Source organism: Erpetoichthys calabaricus, chromosome 15 (assembly GCF_900747795.2).
Source record: "Erpetoichthys calabaricus chromosome 15, fErpCal1.3, whole genome shotgun sequence".
In the NCBI taxonomy this organism is placed as follows: domain Eukaryota; kingdom Metazoa; phylum Chordata; class Cladistia; order Polypteriformes; family Polypteridae; genus Erpetoichthys; species Erpetoichthys calabaricus.
Window position 1 is genome coordinate 47,826,589 of NC_041408.2, and position 21,533 is coordinate 47,848,121.

Genomic DNA, 21,533 nt, shown 5'->3' on the forward strand with positions numbered 1-21,533 from the left:
TGGAAGTGCAAACTCAAGCCCACATTGCTCTCCAACAGGATCGGTCAAGGGCTTCATCCCAGGTACTAATGCCACTTCAGGAGAATGACAATATAAAGTCATATCTCCTGATTTTTGAACATACAGCAGTTAGGCATCATTGGGAATGCGAACAGTGGGCTATCATATTGGTGCCATTCCTGAAGGAGGAGGCACAAAGGACTTATTATGACCTTGAGAGTGAGAAGGGACCTAACTATAATTTTTTAAAAGCCAAAATCCTTAAGAGGAACAGTGTTTCTGTGGACCAGCAGGTGAGGTTGTGCCACCAGTGGCGGTTCGACCCTGAGAGGCCATCTAGCCCGCAGACTTTTTATTTATGGGGTAAGGCAGGGTGCTGGCTACTGCCAGACATCAACAATTCAAAGCAGGTTGTGAAGCAGGTGGTTTGCAAACTTTTAATAAATACCCTCCCCAATTTTTTTTGCCCAGCCGGTCCGCAGACAGGCAAATAAGAACATCGACGCCCTCATGGAAATCCTAGGAAGACATACAGTGGCAGCCCAGTTTGAGCATTCAGAAAAGTGTGCATACCAAAGCCAACAGGAATGTGTTGCCCATTCGAAGTCTACATGATGAGGGTCCGCAGCCCATCCCAAGGAGAAGCGCACATCCACCCCATGCTGTTTCAAGTGCTGGGAGGTCAGTCATACCATCCCAAATTGTCCACAACTCAGCGAGCCAATGGTCTGCAGCTAGGTGAAAGGTACTGTGCTGTCGCTAACCCCTTATCTTTTCCTTTTACAGGAGTGATAGTGGTAAATGGGCACAGGGTTACCACACTAAGAGATTCCGGCAGCAACATTTCCATTGTAGCTTGCCATTATGTGTTACTGCGACAATGGCTTATGGGGAAGACCAGTCTAATCTGTATTCACAACAAAATGTGGTTCCGCCGATCTGCCTCCTGTATCATCAGTAATGAGAACTCGATAAGGACATTACAGGTGGCGGTACTTCGAAATCCACCGTTTCCTATGATTCTGGGTAGCGACTGGCCAGAAAGTAGAAGCGGCATCACAAAAACCATTCCCATTAAATCTTTTGTTCTGGTAATGGGCAGAGATAATCTGCCCCAAACCATCTCAACACTGTGAAGGAATTACGTGGCTACCCAGTGTGACATAGCGGAAGTCACGATGACAACACCAGAACCTTTGGCACTCGGGCCGTCGATGTTGCGTTCTGATGCTCCATCCACAGAGGCAGCTCAGATCCTCTTAACAGTTTACAGTTTCAGTTTAGGCAAACCCTGGTGTCCTTTAAATGGGAACAATGGAACGACGGTTCCCTTAAGATTGTCAAAATTGCAGTAGTCTCAGTAAACAGTCAATTCACATTACATCCCATTCCATCAGTTCCCCACTTTGTTATTAACAATGATTTATTATATCAGGTAATTGAGCATAAGGGGGAGGTGAGGTCATTGTTATTAGTACTGCAGCAGGTCTATGAACTTGCACACCCATCTATCTTTGAGCCAACAAAACGCTAGAGAGGATTAAACTCTGATTTTTATTGGCTGGGAATCCATGGGGAGGTCTGAAGTTTCTGAGCTTCATGTCTGGAGTGTCTGCTACATCAGATTCCTAAGAAGGGCCGTGCTTCCCTGGTTCACCTTCCCCTAATTGGCATCCCATTCTAACGTATAGGGGTCAACATCTTGATCCCTCAGCGTGAGGACATAAATATATTCTCTTCCTCATAGATTATGCTACCTGCTATCCCAAGGCTGTCTAATTGAGATTAGCAATTCAAAAGCTATCGCATAGGAAGTTGTTGGGATTTTTGTGCGAGTTGGCATCACTAAAGAAGATTTAGCAGACCCAGGGACACCTTTCACCTTGGTGATGTTCATGGAAGTTGCCAAGTTGCTCAAAATCAAGCATTTAAAGACCACAGTATGCCATCCTCTCAAGCTAATATTATGTAAGGTGGTCAGCAAGGATGGGAAGTACTGGAATCAGCTCCTCTCCCTCGTATGTTTTACCTATCGGGAGGTGCCTCAAGGCTCATCGTTATTTTCCGCTTTTGAATGGGAGTCAACCCCAAGGAATTTTGGACATTCTAAAATTAACATTTTGGAATATATTGAGCAGTTATGCAATAGATTCCCCAAAATTAGACCAATGCTTATCCAATGCCACGGGTGGACGATATCCTCGAGCGACTCAGAAAGGTGAAATATTTGACCATTTTTGATATGATGAAGGTGCACTGGCAGGTTCCTTTAACAGTTTCCATGAAGGGCAAGACAGCATTTAACACCCCAAGTATACACTGGTAATATTGTGTTCTTCCATTTGGACTGCATGGGGCTCTAGTGTTACAGCCCCACAATTCCTATAGGACCACTTACTTGGATGACATAGTCATCTATTGCAACACGTGGAAGAAACACCTAGAGCAGGTTCAGGCTGTATTCCAGGCACTTGGAAAAGCCTGGCTCCGAAACAATCCTAAGAAATGTTTCTCTGGACTGGTCAAGTGCAATTATTTGGGCTACCTGGTGGGTGGGGTGGGAGGGGTGGGGGGTTGGTCAGTCAAACCACAGTATTCCCTGAAGTGGCCCCCTAACAACATGGAATGAGATAGTAAAATGGACGCTGAACCAAACCATTGACTGTGTTGAACACCCCATCATTTTCCTAAGCCAGAAACCACTGAACAAGGAAGCCAGGTATGTAGCAGTGGAACTAAAGGCCTTGGCGATCAAATGGGCAGTAACACAACTGAGGTGCTATCTTATGGGCTGTGAGTTTACCCTTGTCACAGATCATACTATTTTACAGCGGGGTGGCGGTGCACAAGGAATGAAACCTGCACGTCACTTGACAGCTTTTAGACTTCCAACTTTATAAGTTTTCTGACCTTTATCATCGGTGTTGTCTCCAAACCAACAGCGATGCTCTTTCTCGAGTTCAGGCTGCCCGACCTGACAAATCTGAGCTGAAGGGGGAGCCGTGTCACACACTTACACATGGGAGACTATTTACAGGCTGAAATAGTGCTGCTTTTTAGCCAAACCAGGGGTTGGTGTTGTCATCTGATCCCTTTCTCCATTTATCCCTCTGCAGTCTAACGGAAGACCGTGCCTCTCAGTGACATCACTTCTAGTACCCAGAATCCATCTATCTGTCACATCTGTTCCTGTTCTAGCCTCCCTGTCTCCACCTTTTCCTGTACTTCACCATATTTATAGCCCAGTTTCATCAGTTTAGTCAGTTCTGTCTTGAACTCATATTTGTGAAGACATATTTTTCATTTTTGTCTGCCTTTTCTCAAGTATAAGGGATGACCATCTCCAAATCATTTTCTGTTTGCTTCCTATTTTATTACAATGTGTGTATCTATATGTGTGTGTGTGTGTGTTGGAAACTTAGTGTCATCTTTAACAAACAAGGACTAGGGTAATGAAAGCAGAGATGGGGTTTGTCAGGAAAAATGTGTGAGGTTTGCTTGTTGCCACAGAGTATTCTGAATAGTGAGTTGGAAGGTAAACAGATTAGAAATGACAGCAAGCTTGAAATGTAGTGTGACATGTCCAGGTCATTCCTGCTTGTCAGTTGATTACACCACTAATGTCACAAGGGATTTAATTACTGCTTGGTTTGTGTCCAGAATTATGACTAAAATAACTCTTTCTGAAAGAACAGTAATAATAGGTATTGATGCCAGGCAATAATTTCATTGGAAGTCCCATATCTTCATGTGCGCTTCTGACATTGTGGTCGCCCTTTCTTAGGCAAAGATATGGAGGGTACAGGTTCAAAACCAGGACTTTGCTCTTATTCAACAAGATGAAATATCTCAGGTAAATATAGGGGCCTGAATAACAAAAATAATATGGAGTTTAAGTTAAAAATAAGGAGAAAAAACAAACTAACATTGACTAAGAAAAGAAAACTCTAGCTTATCAAGCAATCTTTTTCTTCTTCTTCTTCTTCATCTTTGTGGTGTAGCGGGTCCACAGCTCAAGTCAAAAAGGCCACTTTTTAAATAAATAGTCCCTGAAATAAATAGAAGCATGAGGCGGCTAGGAGGGGAAAAGAAAAAGAAAAAAACAGATGGAAGTTTTGAGTGAGCGAATGTGCTTTCTGTAGAGAGAAAGGCAGCTGGACAGTGAGCCCTCGTTGGGTGTTTGGTAGTGGTGGCTCCCGCTGAGCATTTTGAGGAGCGGGAGTGACCGAAAGGAGGATGGCTCGCCGCATAAGGCCGAGAAGACAGCGGGAGTCGGGACTTGGGACGTGACAGCCTCAGCGTGCGCGCCCTGGTGGCTGGGGAGCCCAAGTCATGGTTAAGCCTACCAGAGCCAGGGATCAGCGAGGCGAACAGACCAGCAGAAGAAGGCAGAATGAAGGTCAGCTGCAGGTAGGGTGGCTCCCCTGGTGCATAGCCTAGACGAGAGAAGAAGGGGAGTCACCAGTAGAAAGGCACCGGGCTTTGTTTTAAAAGGACGGCTTCCAGCCATTGTTTTAACCTCGGTTTTAAAAGGATTTTTTCTATTTGATTTTAACCTTTACCCTTTCACTAGTTTTTATGGATTATTTATTTAATTACTTCTATTTAAAGCACTGCACTATTTATTTGAACACTGTTTTGTTTTGTTGGTTTTAAATAATAGCATTTTGCACTTTTTGCACCTTCCCCTTGCTTTGTTGTGCCTCACTGTCTAGCTCATCAGTGACATTACCGACAGTAAGATGGGAGCATGGAGTAGAACCCGCATCGTCACAGTCTTCTTTCAACTGCTTCCATTAGGGGTCGCCACAGCGGATCATCTTTTTCCATATCTTCCTGTCCTCTGCATCTACAGTGAGTACCATTAGTTATAAGAAAAGAAATTCTTACGTGCAGAAAATTAAGGATATTACATCTACTGACTGGAAAAGTGAGAAAAACAGCAGTTAGTATAGATGCAATATTTTGGGACAGAGTTCCACCAGAGCACATCTGGTTTTCATCTAGATATTTTTTGGTTCATGACCGGAGATTCTGGTTTGACTGTAAATGATTGACCAGTTGTGATTTATGGAAAGATATTTGACCTTGAGTTTTCTAATATTTAGGGCACATAGCTTCTACCACTTAGGAAATAATATCCTAATACTGAATAAAATGCTAAGCACTAATGTAGTGTTTTATTTTTTGACATTTTTGGGCCTACTAAATCATGACAGTTAAAATGACTAAGTAAGTTTCATGTTATGAACGCTTTGGGTGGTGCCTACTTGTTTTTTTATTAATTACTATCCATGAAAATAGGATCCATTTAAATATTTTTGGCATTTGATATATTTATTATATAGCAGATATTATTCTACCTATTGTAAATATTTTTTTATTTTCTATCTGTTTTGTATCATATTAGCTGCAAATTTAGGACTGAATAAATTGTTATATTATTATTGTGTTTTTTTCTTTGTTGCCACATGTGTCATTACATTGACCTTATAAAAAATGGCAGCATATACAGTAATTCATAATGTCCAAGCATTGAGTAAGCGCTGAACTATTTACTAGATTAATCAGGACTAAGCATTTTCGGGTACTTTTAGCAGTTCTTGCTGTCATTTGTGCAACTAAAGCTTTAGGATGTTTTGTTTTTGCAGATTATATACTTTGTGATTTCTTTGGCTTTTGCTTGTTTACTGACCATTTTTTTGTCTTTGCATTTCACAAATCCTGTTGTCTCCAAGTACTATCTCACCTTTTTTGTCCAATTGGACTACTCCATTCCTAAGATCACAATACTACCACTCTGAGGGTGAATGAGTCCCCAACTTATTACAGCTTGATTTGGAGTGACATCTGATGGGACATCACTTTTAGTGAGCAATATTGGGGTATCTCATGCTATATTGGTATCAGCTCACTTTACCTCACTCAGCTTAGAGAATTCTGTTCCACTTAGCATCACACAATGGGAAAAGGGATGACTTGTTTTTCACTAAATGGGAAAACTTGCTCAGTTTGTGTTCAAAACTTCTTTGAAAAATTAGCAGACATTGATTAATGCCGTACTTAATATATTAAAAATGAAGAGCCTCAGCTTACTTTTCAGGATTCCTCAGTATCTTTGATTGACTACTTCATATTTCATTTTCTGATTTCTTGGTCTCTGGATGGTAGAGAAAGGAATGCTGGATATGATTTCAATACAATGTAGCGTTGTAGGTCTCCCTGACTTGTAATTCACTTCTTGAAGTGTACTTGATTATAAATAAATAAAAAATTGTAAAAGATATAAAAAAGAAGCAGGTTTCACAGAAACACCAACAGATATCCTGTACAATTTTGTTTAATTTATTATTTTAGAAATATTCGATAAATAATTGTTCACAAATGTTGCTATACTATCTCAACAAGAAAATCAAATTTATTCAAAACTACAACTTTGAAGAAAGAAAATGACTAAAAACATAGGGTGTATAGTACATTGCCAAAGCAGGGCAAATTTCTTTTGATAACTTTTAAAGAGCTTAATTGAAAGATTGATTAAATTAATTCCTAGTATCCATACATGTTGCAGTTTAGTATTGACAACCAAAGAATTCTACTTTGATTGGCCAAGACGGGTCCAATGTGACATGCACCAAAAGAGGCTCACACCAGTCCAACCACTCCTCAATGCCAACTGCTGGCTTTCACCCTGCCAGGCCTGAAACAAGAAGAGCTGGCAAAATAACTAGAAAAGTCCCCAAGTAAATCAAAAAACCCAACAAAGAGGACAATGATGACAACCCCTATCTTGTGCACAGAATATAAACAAAAATCTGTGTAAATTAGGATTTATCTATCTAAATAGAGACAAATATAGAAAATTACTCAAAGATGCAAATAGGAGTCCCAAATTACAAAACAGAAAACAGAATCCAAGAACAAGCACAGAAAGTAATTCACAAGATTAAACAATTCTTAAAATACTCCAAATCAGCAATCCACTATGGGATTTCTCCTGTCCTCAGTCCCTTTGAGGTGAAAGGGGGCATCCATGAGCAAGAAAGTCAGGGTGGCCCCGCCTCCTGGAACTCCACCCACAAAACACATCAGGACATTTAAAGGGACAGTATGTAATTACAAACATAATTGAAAATACATAGCAATATGAAAAATAACAATTAAAAATTGACAGTAAAAATACATATAAATAAATAACAAGCCCATAGCCCACATATTAAAATATATAATATTGTGAGGTTTCTGAACACGCCGAAGCACAAGTCTGTGGAGGACTGCTTGTCCGTCGCTGAGGCAACCGCAGGTTCGCACTGCAGCAGCATAGCGCCGCGGAAACAACTGCGAGCTGATCGAGATTGAACTATAAGTGCTTGTCGCCGATGAGTGATGCAAGGAACATTATAAATGTAGGGAACAGTATAACAGGCCACTGACTTGGCCCCAACCCTGCCTGTTTGCTGTGTCTGTGTGTAGCAGAGTGGTAGCTCCCGCTGCAATAAATAACCCTGCTGTTCCTGTTTCAAGCTGAATAAAACTGGTTTTGCTAAAGTACTCAGACTCAGCCTCGTGTTTTGGAGCGTAAAACAGTGACTCACGCGTCACAATATGAATACGCTAAAGTACATAAGGAAAATGATCTTAAACCAAGGAAATACATGGCAGAGGCACTTTGTGTATTTATTGTATTATGTACCAACTTTTTTACATGAACTTTTAAGCACATATTGTAGAAATTAATTTCACTAAGACTTCATGATGACATGATGCTGGGCTGTGCTGTCACTCACAAATGTAAATACAGAAATACAATGTTAGTTTAAGAATGCTTAAAATTATCAATAACTTTCACTGACTGGTTGCATTGGGTTATACTCAGTGCTGACAGGATGGGCCTTGGCTTCCTGTAACCGTACATTGGATAAGCAGGTTAGAAAAAAGCATGAATGGATGGAATATCCTCTCATAATGTCATGAAAGTGGATCATATTAATATGGAGTTTGATTGCACAAAACTGTCTTTACCAGTTTTGGAAACCATGTAATGCATTACAGATGTTTAACAATAGTTGAGTATTATTGATGAACTTCCAAGTGAAAGATTCAAATATATTGGGCATACATTGGTTTAGTATTGTAAATATGGATGTAAAAATGATTTTGCACCTTTTCAGATTCACAGAATAAAGCCTGGCATAGCACACTCAGGGTATGATTAGTTCATATCTAGGGCAGTCATCATTGACATAATTTTTAAAATTTCAGGAAGATGGAATTTTATAGCACACTCTTGTGAATAATCTGAATCATAGTTGGACGTCTTTCACATGATTAAATTGTTCATGAAGTGTTTTGGGAAATAGATAATGTACAGCTAATTTGCCATAAATTTGAGAACTTCCTATATCTTGCCAAGATATTAAAAATGTAAAGTGACATGTTGCATCATACTTGCAGTATTTTGGTGTAATTCATCTCTGTGCGTGTTTGGAACATGTGTGGTACAGAGAATTGTAAGCACTATTGGACAGGACAGTCCACCACTAGATAACAGGAGGTTTGATCCACAAGTTATAAGGTAATACAATAACGGCCTCTTCATACAGGCATACAGGATTGTTGCAGTACTTCTGGATCTGTTTGTGTCAGTGTATTGCTTTTCAATGTCTTATGTTTATCATAATCTGTAGCTTTATTCTATTGCTGCAATATTAACGCTTCTCTTGTCTGGCTGTCCATTTGGATTGTGGACTGTTAAGTACTTTTCTGATTCTCTGATTTTTGAACATTGAGTTGTTTTAAGGATTACTATTTGGAATTGGTTTTAAGCTACTTTTTGTTCAGTTTTGTGGGTTTGCTTTTTTAAACATACATTTTTAAAGCTTTTTTAAGTGTTTTTGCGCTACTTTTGCTTTTTTAAATATATTTTAGAGATAATGCTTTATATTGAAATAATCATTGCTTTGAAGCTGCAGTCAATTCCATTGTCATACGCATATTAATATGAACTTTGTACTTGCATGTTTTCTCAGACAATTGGCAAAAATACAATACAAAAAATAAATAAAAAAGTATAATTATCATGCATCCTATATGTACAAATATACACTATATACATACTATATTTTTGCTTGTATTGTATATTTAAGCACACTGTTTGTTATGTTATAATATTTATATTTATTTGATTATTTATTCAGCTACCTTATGATGTGTGGATGGAGTCTGTCCTTGAATCTATTGGTGTGAGTTTACGAGAAGAGAGGCGTGAGAAAAGCATCTGTGAAGAATGGCTGAGGTCTTTGATTATCCTGTTTGCCTTTCTAATACAAGTGTTGTACACATTATGTTCCAATGAGAAGACTGACTGGCGTCGGTAACATTCTGTGCCATCTTTATTACCCTCTGCAGAGCTTTATGCTCTTGAGATGAGCAGGGGCCATCTCAGTCAATAGGGAGAAACTCCACTGTGTATCTGTTTGAGTTTTTGAGAACAGATGGAGAAATGTGAACTGTCCCCAGAAGTCAGAGGACGTAGACTTGCTCATGAGCCTTTTTGCCAAAAAACAAAATACTGTATGTTGTGTTCAGTTCATCAATGATAGTAACTCCAAGAAATTTAAAGCTGCTCACCCTTTAGAAAGTATCCCCTCTGATGCAGATAAAAGTGTGGCCTGCATTCTGCTTTTTGAAGTCAATGACCAGCTTTTTGGTTTTGCTGACATTTCTAGGAACTTATATGGTCCCTCTCCACCCTGTTCTTTTGTTTTTTAGATATTAAAGCATTCTGTCCTTTTTTGTATGCCTGTGCTGATTAAAAGCCTGCTTACAGAGCTTTGGAGTAGGCCCTGCTAGTGCCCTGATGCTTACTGCTAGACACAAAAACCTTAGTTTGAGTTTTGAGAGTCAGGCAAGCATCACAACAGAATTTCAGAGCTGTTGAGATTGAAAGCCTTCTGAAACCAATTTCTTATTCTTGCTTGGTGCTACAGTCATTGAAAGGCCCCACAACATTCCTCCAACCATCTCTATCCTACCTCTTAAATTTCTAATTGCCATTGCTGTAACCTCTGCCACCACATAGTCTAGCCATCTTACCATTAGCCTCCCAAATCTGCTGTTGCACATTTAACATATGCTGACTTAAATCAAACAAACCCAAGGTTCTTTTTCAGGGTTTTTATATATTGTGATTTGGGGCCTCACTGTTAGATTTCAGTCAGAGTTGATTTCTTGGCTTAAATTTATTTTATTGTTTTATTATTTATTTTTATTTTTGTAATTATTTTTGGGTTTTTTTTTTCATGTCTTTCTTGTTATTATGTATTTTTTGTTATGTAGTGTATGTATACAGTATAAGCCTCAAGACGACAGTTGCTGTATTTTGTGGGTGGAACCCCAAGAGGTGGGACCACCATGACATAACTGCTCAGGGACCACCCTCTGGAAATTATCGAAAAACACAAAAATACTTAATGAAAAACAATTAAACACAAAATAAAGGGATTCACAAACACTTTCATTAACATATATAAGAAAACAATGCACAGAAATAGTAAAATAAACAAACAATGGTTTAAAAGACTAAAGCCAAAGATGAAGTCTTGGATTAACCATAAAGCTGTAATATTTTCAAGAGCAACACAGTGCGACTAAGCTAATTCCTCATGTTTCTAAGAGTTACCTGTTTCATTGGCTTTAGCCTCACATCTTAATGATGTTTCTTCCCAGGTTTTCTTCCAGTTCAGCCTTTTACATATCTTTGTTTTCTGAAAGATCCCATTTTGAATATAATAATGATGGCTCAAGAGATGAAGAGTTGAGTTTCTTTCCTTTTTTGCATGAAATTACCAATGTAAAGATATCTGTGCTCCATGTCAAACATAGCTAATAAAAATAGCAGATCTTCATTAAGTCCAATACAAAAAGAAGAAGAACCTCCACTGTTTTCAAATGGACAGCTTCCTTATCTGGTTGGACTGGCTATAAATAACAGGATGAAAACTAAAAATAAAATACAGTGAAAATACTTTATTTAATAAAAAGATATAACATAAAAAAAACATTTCCTTTGTAGCTGTAAAAGATCGTTCTTTATGTTAGAGCATGAAACTTTGAAGAGCTCAGGTCAAAAATCAAGACCTGAACAACTTACTACAAATGAAACGTTCGGCGTATTGGGCTGCACTGGGAATTGAAAGGTTCTGTAGATATCAGCTAAAGACATGTCTGAGACGCAGCCTGAAACAGAGCCTGTCAAGTTTATGTTGAATGCTGCCACAGTTCATTGACTGTAGCCGACTGCAAAGCAATGTGGTTGTCTGGAAGCTGAGAAAGCTTCATGAATATTTGAATTGATAGCGGAAGGCCAGTTTTACAGCCATTTACTTTCATGTTATTTTAAAACAGGCAGTATTTTTGTTCTAATTCTGTTCTGGGCTAAGGCTACCTTACTAAAGTAACAGTTTTATGTACACACAAATGGGAAAGACGTAGTAGTAGTAGTAGTAGCAGCACTGTAACATATACAGAGTACGCTGAAATTGTTACTTGCATGCAACATGTTGCAACTCTACTGTGTCATGATGAGCAAGAATGTATTCAAATACAGAACTTCATATTACTTAATTGAAACATAAATCTGCTTACCCAATGTACTCCTTGTTTCCCTTTCAAAGGGGAAGAATCAAATTAGAGAATATAGTTGCCTGTAAAATAAATTAAAATACAAAACACAAGAGGTATGTTTTTATATGAGTTTTGAAGGAGTCCTCTGAAGGAGATTTACAAGTACCCTGAAGGTAAATGTCTCAGAGAACTAATATCACAAACCTAAATTGACATTTAACAAGAGATGCATATTATGCATATCAGAACTTTCAAATGATGAAAATGCTTGATGTCAGAGATCATAATGGCTTGTTGTTATGATTTTTGTAAGAATGGCAAAAAGGATTATGTGCTGAAATTTTGTAACAACATTGTAACACAGTAGATGAGATTTGAACATAATGTTATATCAAACTGGAAGCCCATGTAGACGAGCCAGTCATTGGATGATGTGTTATACTCTTTTCAGTAGTGTTTTTTTCACTATATTTTATAATTGTGATGACATATCATCTTCATGCACACAGGTGTTGACAGTCATGACCAAGATGGGCTAATGCAATGAGGACACACACCAAAAGACTGGTGAATCAAAGTGCAGTTTTATTCAATTAGCAGGCAGTGTCCCAGTAAATAAATGCAGTCTAAAATCTTTAAATAAATAATTCATAATAAAATCCAGTGCTCTTTGTGAGAGTTAAAATCAATCCATAAATAAATAAATCCACCAAGGGTTAAAATCAAGTATAATATTATTACAACCACAGAGTACATAACATCATGGTAGTGATTAGCTTCCATTTGTGCCTACATGGATGACATCACCACCCTGACATCAACCACAGCATGTACTAAGTGTTCGCTGGAAAAGCTGCATATCAATATAATGTTGGCAAGGATGAAGTTAAAACCCAGCAAATCCAGGAGCATATCCATTGTCAGAAGAAAACTCGTGGACCAGAGATTTCACATCAACAAAACAACAATTCCGATGATGTCGGAGATGCCAGTCAAGAGCCTAGGGTGGTGGTGGTACAGCGCAAGTCTCAAAGATTCAGACTGGAGTGACCAACTGAGGGAAGGAACCATCAAAGGCCTTGCTATTATAGACAAGAAATTGCTTCTTGGCAAGTTGGAACTATGATGTCCTCAGTTCATATTGTTCTCCCATCTGATGTGGCCTCTAACTGTCTAACTGAAGTCCCTGGCTCCAAAATCGAGAAGCTGGAGAGGACAGTCAGTTCATTTATAAAGAAGTGGCTTAGCAGCATTGTCATATGGACATGGTGTGCTGCAACTGCCTGTCTCAGGCCTCACAGAGGAGTACTCATGCACAAAAGTAAGGCTGGAAATAACCCTGACAGCATCTCAAGATACTACAATATGAGCAGCTGTTCCTAGAAAGGCAACCGAGAGGAAGTGGACACCATCTGACACTGTATAGCTAGCAATATCTGCTCCTTGGCATAGAGACATTGTGGGATAGGTGCAACAAGGAAGAGATGGGTTTGGGTTAGGGACAAGTCAACCAACATGGCATAGGGCAGTGGTTCTCAATCTGTGGGGCGGGCCCCCCTAGGGGGGGGGGCGCAAAGTAACAAAAAGGGGGGCGCGAAGATGTGAAAAAAAGAAAACAAGAATCAAAAATATGAAAAATACATCTATTGAAACCAAAACAAATTAACTTAAACTACATTCTGATACTAGAAAAATAAATATAGCGTTAGATAAATGTCGATAAAAGTTAAGTAGGTATAATAAAATATGCATCTATGATATATCATTAATTAAAAAAGAACAAATTAGTATTAGTGGGCTCACTAATCAAAAAAACGTTAGGGGGGGGCGCAATTAAAACTGTTATGAAAACTTGGGTCGCGAATACTTAAAGGTTGAGAAATGCTGGCATAGGGCAATATCTACCCACAGAAGACAGTTGATGGTTGCTGAGGTTTGGAGGAAAAGAGAAAGCAGAGAGACATGCAAGGGCAGTCTCACAGTCCAAACAGGGCCAGTGGACTAGCTGGGAAATTCAGGAGCATTGCAAGCTAACCTGGAAGGATCTGTGGAGATGGAAAGGAGCCGAATCAGCTTCATCATTAGAGCCACCTATGATGTTCTTTCCACCCCCATGAAACTACATCGGTGGATTGGAGGAGATCCATCATTTTCTTTCTGCCAAACCCTAGCAAGGTTAAAGCACATCCTCACATATCTATAAAACCAGTTTGTTCCCTAGGTTGCTACACCTGGAGGCATAACAAATGACTACAACTGGTGATTACCCTGGAGGAAAGGAGATCTACCACCAATGCCCCCCATCCCTCCCCCGATCACCAGATTTGCAAACATCATCCCATTTGTAAGAGCAGGACAACCTCCAGTGAAACTGTCTACAAGGATGGAACTGGCCCACATGGGGACTATCAGGAGTTGGAAGATGCAGATTTCTCAAAATCAGAAGCTATTTTTCCATCAGAAATTACTACATTTAGTTTTAGGCCAGACCTGAGCTTGTGGTCAACCTTACAGAAGTCCTTGTTCATAGCATATCAGCTGAGGCAGAACAATGAGGCTGATGCACCCAGGTGCTTCTTGAAGAGGTAAGGTGTAGAGGGTTTGTAGCCATGTGAAGAATCAGGCTTATGAAAGGAATGGGAGTTGAGGGCAGGCCTTCCAACAGGCTGTCAGGTTGCTTTCAGAAGCTGAAGAGAAAGGATCCCAACTGGGCTGGAGGAATGAGTGTTAAGAGCATGGAGTTAGTGAATGGTGAACCTCAAGTGAAGGAGAAAAGTGAAAATATAAAAGATTTTTCTTATTTCTCCATTCAAGTTCCTTTTGCGTCTGATACTACGTTTTGGTTGAAGATTTGATAAACATTCACTGGGAAAAATGTTTAATAATGCAGAAAAAAGGAGCAATTACTTTCATACTACAATGTACAGCCTTCTTGGAGGTGAACAGGAAAGGCTGAAATATGGTTTAGGAAAAGAAAAATATATATGTAAAATGTTGTATACATAAATATATTTCACAGATTAGCGAGATAGAGAATAAAAAATAAAAAGTTTTGAAAGACCAGGCTTTGATAAGAATAAATCTGCTTATATTCAGAAAACAACATGCTGGTGCAAATGTCAATTCTGTAAATGATTGAATGTGGGCATGTGTTATATTTCACTACAAAAGTATACAGTTATTATTTGGAAAAGACATGAGTATGCATCGCTTGGAGTGTAAGGTGAAAGGCAATCCGAAATATAGGATGGAAAGAGATTATTTAAGGCTTTGTAAACCATAAGCAGTATTTTAAAGTCAATTCTAAATGGCACAGGTAACCAGTGTAGTGACGTCAAAACTGGAGGGATGTGCTCAGATTTTCTTTTCCTAGTTAAGATTCTAGCAGCTGCATTCTGCACTAGTTGCAATCGATTGATGTCCTTCTTGGGTAGTCCTGAGAGGAGTGTGTTACAGTTATCTAGCCAACTGAAAACAAAAGCGTGAATTAATTTTTCAGCATCTTTAAAGTTATAAGGGATCTAACTTTTGTTATATTTCTTAAGGGAAAAATGCTGTCCTAGTAAATCTGATTAAAAAAAACCAAATTTCCTTCTGGGAACAAATAAAAATCTATCTATCTATCTATCTATCTATCTATCTATCTATCTATCTATCTATCTATCTATCTATCTATCTATCTATCTATCTATCTATCTATCTATCTATCTATGGTATCAGATTAATAAAGCAAAGGAAGAAATTTTAATAATTATAGGTTATTACAGGTTTCCTAAAACTGTAAGGCAATAACACAGATGACTTGGTGTCTTTTACTTATATAATTAAAAATGAGTGGCGTGAATCAGACAGACTGTTTTCTTAGGTTATTTCTATCATGCCCTAACTAATAGCACATTTTATGATACATTGTATGATGCTGGGGAGCAAATATTGGTGATTCAGTTGTGATTCATGTTTCTGTAGAATAAACTAGATACCAGAAAACAGCTCTTGCTGGTAAAGGAAATTATGAAGTAGGTCACATCTCTATAACTTTCTATTAAACATTTTGTGTGTAATTGTGTTCTATTTGTGTTTTTTTGCTTTTGACTAGTTTTTCTTATTCATTCCATATGAATACATCACATTTTCCACACCCTACTTAAGGTACCAAACATAGTGTTCCCTCTGGAATGGAGTTCTGCGTAATTAAAATTACCTTGTGAAGTACTCAGTCTGAAGAGAAGAGAAGAGAAGACAAGGTCAGTCATTGAAGTGAGTAAGTGGTGAGTCACACTATGGTGTTGGTTTTATCTAGTGTTATTTTTTGTAACAATTTATAGACATTTCCATTTTGTTTGAATAGTTATATGGGGTGCTTATATTGGAATTTGAAGGTGGTGCTGATGAGAGCTTCGGTGAAGGATACCACAGGTCATGCTGCGTCCGAGGCAGTGAGGGGTCAAGTGGTGGAGCACTACATAACTCATCCAAGTCTGAACAGAAGGAGACACCCTGGGAAAAAGAGAATAAAAGTCAGTGAGGCCATTTCTAGTTTGAGTGTGCAAAGGACCCAAAAGAGAGAAAAGACATATTACTTACAGGAGAGTAAATGACGTTGGAATGCCTGTGGTTGTACACCTGCTTGTGAGTGTGGGTCACGGATTAAAGGGGTTCCTTCTGGATTACGGTGCATAGGACAGGTGGAGGTGCTCAAGGTAATTGGAGGAGGCTGGGTGAGGTGACTATTGGAACTGGAGGATGGAATCCAGTGGATTATAAAACAGAAAGATGGATATTAGAAATGATAGTTCTGTCAGTGGTACCCCCGAGCTGAATAAGGATAGGAGGAGGTACACATTACTCTTGGATTATACCCTAGAGCATGAAAGTGGAGATAAGCCTGGAATTTAGCGTTGTATAAATTATTTATCCTTTTAAGAAAGTTTTCTTTCCTTTGACCAGCCTAGAAAAAAGAGGAAAGGAAAAAAATTGACTCATTGTGTTTTGTTTTGGAATTGTGTTTCTTTATTTCATCATTTTAACTCCTACACTTGAGAACTGTGATGTAATGGACTTGCTAGTGTCATTCTTAAGTTAACTTCAGCTTTTGTAACATGATATTTTTGATATTACTTGTTTTTAGTAAAGAACTGTCCTTTTTTATCATCCTGTCTGTGTCTCACTCGGTACAAATACTTGTAGCAGTGCTACTGGGGAATGAAACTTCAACTCCCAGCTGTCCCTGCTGTGGCTTTGATTGGTCTGAGAGTGCAGGGGCTGCTGAGGACAAGGAGGTCGGCACGACATTTAAAAGAAGGCCAGTTATACAGAGAAGGGGGAGAAGGCTTTTGTGTTTCGTGTCTGGAGTTGCCGGTCTATTTGCCTTCCCGTTTTACTACCTGTGGATTCTTGTTTTGTCCTGGATCGTCTCCTGGACTGTCTGGTGACTTCCTGCTGCATGAGAACTGTCTGAGGATTTGTTGTTGTCCTGCGTAGAAAGAAGCGCTCCTGATCCCATTCATACATCATCATCTCATCAGGAAATACCAGTAGGACTATCTTTACATTCACATACATCGTGCTGATCTCTGGACTATCTACCTCCATCATTTCATTTTACCAGTTGCCCTTTTCATGGACTTCATTGTGTGTGGTTTTTGTTAGTGGTTTGTTATTGTTGAATTCTTGTTTATTGTATATCGCTATAAGGGGAACTGGGGTGAGATTGTTGTAGTCTGCATATATTCATTTATTTTTAATTTAGTTTTTATTACCAGTTGCTTTTTTGTCTCTGTGAGGTAATGTGTGTAAATCGCGCCAAGGATGGGTGTGTTCCTGGGAGCCCCACCGTAAAAATAAATAAATCATTGTTATATCGATGGTATTAATCTTAGCTGGGTTTTTTGGTCCATTACATACTAGATACCCTCTAGTTAGACTGCTGTGAGGTATAGGGTGAGTATGGGGCATCACAGGACAGGAAAACCTTCTGTGCCAGCCATCAAAGAGTTGGTTTGTAGGTTTACAGAGCACCAAAACAAAAGAGCAATTTCATCAACAATACATCCAATTCAATCAAGTTCATACTTTTAAAAAACCCACTTAATTAGATGCCATGCATATTAAAACTCAAACTGGATTGAATGAGGTGACATTTATATTTTTCAGTCAGTCAGTCATTGTCCAACCCGCTATACCCTAACACAGGGTCACGGGGGTCTGCTGGAGCCAATCCCAGCCAGCACAGGGCGCAAGGCAGGAACAAATCCCAAGCAGGGTGCCAGCCCACCGCAGGACACACACACACTCACACCAAGCCCACACTAGGGACAATTTAGGATCGCCAATGCACCTAACCTGCATGTCTTTGGACTGTGGGAGGAAACCGAAGCACCCGGAGGAAACCCACGCAGACACGGGGAGAACACGCAAACTGCACACAGGGAGGACCCGGGAAGCAAACCCAGGCTTCTTTACTGTGAGGCAGCAGCGCTACCCACTCTGCCACCATGCCGCCCTTTTACATTTTTAATTTAATATTTAAATTGCAGGAGCCTACGGACACTGTGGTATCCTCAGATCTTATACCATGTTTCATGTTTCCTCCATGCTATCACCTCACACATCCACTTGCCTCTGCCACATCCATGCTACCAGTTGTGCCTTTAGATTGTCATAAGACATCTAATTTGTGTCCTTTACGTTCCATGCCATTGAGTTTGAATGTGCCCACTGACAGCAGCTTTTTTACACTATAGATATATGCAATAGTTAAAATTTATTCTTTCATTTTCTGAAACATATTTTGAAAATGGCATAATTGTTAGCTCGCTGCAGTGCTGCCAGAAAGATGCAGCAAAAAGGATTAATTACAGACATGTTGAGAGAGTAACTGGGTAGAGCTGACGCTGTTTCTGTGTTTTTTTTTTTTTTTTGTCTTGATAATTTACCAAGATGAAGTTACTGTAACAGCTCATGTGTTCACTGTGAGACTATTTCAGTAGTCCAAACAAGTCTGTTTAGAAGTTCTTGAGAGTTTACTTACAGTATCTATAAGGAATAGAAGCCCAGAAAACACAGCTTCAGAAATTCTTTTTAAAAAGATGTTTATAATTAGAGTTTCCCTTTATGTTTTGTGCTTGTCTTTACATGCAGATAATAAGTGATAGACTCCCAGCACGCTAGCTGTTTATTTATATAACAAGTGATCCCTTAATTGATGGCAGCTGCTTCTTTTAAAAATCAGCTATCAGAAAAGAGTTGGCGATGACAGACATCATTTAAAACATGTTAGATTGACAACAGTCAGTTTTTTTATATGGTTTTGTTCCAAAAGAGTAATAAAGTGAAGCACATATGTTGTGTCAGTTTCAAAGGGAGACATTTAAATAACAACATGAATACCCACTTGCCTAGTGATTCGGTTTTACAAAATGTCTTAGAATACAGTGCTTATAAAAAGTATTTACCCCCTAGGAAGTTTTCACACTTCATTGTTTTACAACATTCAATCACAGTGGATTTAATGTGGCTTTTTTGATATAGATCAACAGAAGAAGACTCTTTAGTGTCAAAGTGAAAACAGATCTCTGTAAAGTGGCCTAAATTAATTTCAAATCTAAAACACAAAATAATAACACAAACACACAACAATATGTGAACATTTCCAAGGGGGAAAGGCTCCAGCAGACCCCCTTGACCCTGTGTTAGGATATAGCAGGTTGGATGATGGATGGATGGATGGATGGAATATTTTTCAGAGCTGTTGTATATTCACTGAAAGCTATACATGTATACTGTGTAGGTGGCATGATTCTGCTAATGTAATAATAATAAGAAGAACAAGAATAATAACGAATACTCTTATGTAAATGGGGGATGTAAGAAAACTGATAATAACTATAAAAGAAAGGCATAGAATAATTAGCTTATCCATGAGGTTCCCTATCTGGCCAGATTAAGTGCATGGAAACATCTTGAAAGAAACCTCCTAAGGTGAGACTCTTCCAGAGACTGGCTGGAGAGAAATCCTGACTTGCATCATTTGCCATTGGCACAGGCTCCAGTTCCAGGGTGAGTTTCCCAAAAATGATGAATCTTAGAGGTTAACAATCAACTTTATGATGTGTGTAGGTAAAGTATTATTACGTTTTTATGTACTTCCTAAAACTCCTCTTAACCTGCAGTTTTACAAATGACAATGAAGTACACCTTGATAACTTTGCCTCTGAAGTCAGTTAACAAAAAGAATCACAAGGTGCTTGAAACGCAATCAACTGACAGTTCCTTCATGTTGATTTTTCAGGTAAGGAGACAAAAGTTTTAGCTATATTTACTAATCACAGTGCCTGAGAGTGGCCATATGTTGCAAGTAAGAATTCAACTATGCTTTGTACATGTCACTATAATAACTCTACAAATTATAAGTTTTTGTTTATTTTGCGGTTTTTAGTCCTTCAGCAGAATGAAATATAGAATTTTAATTTAAAAGTGTATGATTGGCAAACAATCTGTTATCTAATGTTATTGAAGATATTAGGTGCCTGTACTTCACAACCTAGGACAGGTGCTGATATGCGAAATAAACTCTCTGAAGCAGGGGTGTCCAGCTCCGGTCCAGATGGGCCACAGTGGCTGCAGGTTTTCATTCTAACCATCTTCTTAATTATTGAGTTGTTTTGCCTTAGTTTTAATTGACATGACTCAGACCGCTTAGTTGTTTCTTTTTCCTTAATGAGCAGCCAAACAATAATGAGACGCAAAACAAGCTGCCTCATGACCAGCTAACCTGAAAATAAAGAAAGACGAAGGTCTCGGTCATGTTGGTCTGCTCAGGTCACCAAAACATCTTGACGGTGGTCTTAGAAAAAACTGAAAATCAACAGTCTGCTGTGGCAGAATGAGAGCAGCAACAAGTCATGATATTCAATAATGGCTTGAATTAACAGCAAGAATTGGCTTCTCATTAAGAAATTGGCTGGGGTTTGTCGTTCCAATTTAGCTGGTCATCTCTTGGCGTGTTTCACATCTCATTTCTGTTTGACTGCCATTTAATGAAGAAACAAATCAATTCAGAGGACTGAATACTTAAAAACAGGGCTACTAAAATGAAGGGAAAAGGAGTTAATTAGCAGTGAAAACTGTTTGCTGATTAGGAAAAGGGTTAGAATGAAAAGCCGCAGCCACTGCGGCCCACAAGGAGCAGAGCTGGACACCCCTAGTCTAAAGTAAAGAGAGACAAGTCTGGAGGTGGGCCGGAAACAACATTCCCCCTTTCCCCAAGAATAAAGGAAACAACTCAATGAACAATAAAATTCAGACAGTCTTTCAATTAGACTTCAAAGAACAAAATAATTATGTAAAAACTGTAGTATACATCTGCGGTGAGCTGGCGCCCTGCCCAGGGTTTGTTTCCTGCCTTGCACCTTGTGTTGGCTCCAGCAGACCCCCGTGACCCTGTAGTTAGGATATAGTGGGTTGGATAATGGATGGATGGATGTAGTATACATGCTCTCTTTAACCCATAGACCAGTCTGGTAAACATCTTAGTTCTAAAATCAAGAATTCTGATATTCTCAACCCATAATCCTTCTTAAACGTCTTAAACGTATTTTCTGGGCTGGGCTCTGCCTCTTCTAACTGCAGTGTTGCGCAGCATTACATGCACAATAATCATAGCACAGCAACACTGAGATGCCACCCAATGACATATGAAGAAAGTGTATATGCGTTTTCCATTAATTAAACTATTTTTCTCCACACTATGGGATCACTAACATGCTGCGTTTGGGAGTTAAACAGAAGTGTCAACATATATGCATGAAAATACCATCACATCATACTTGGTATTTTAAATTTCTAGAGAATTTAATCTGCTCTGTCTGGTGACCTTTGTCTGGTGCTAAATGGTAGCCTGTTAAAGA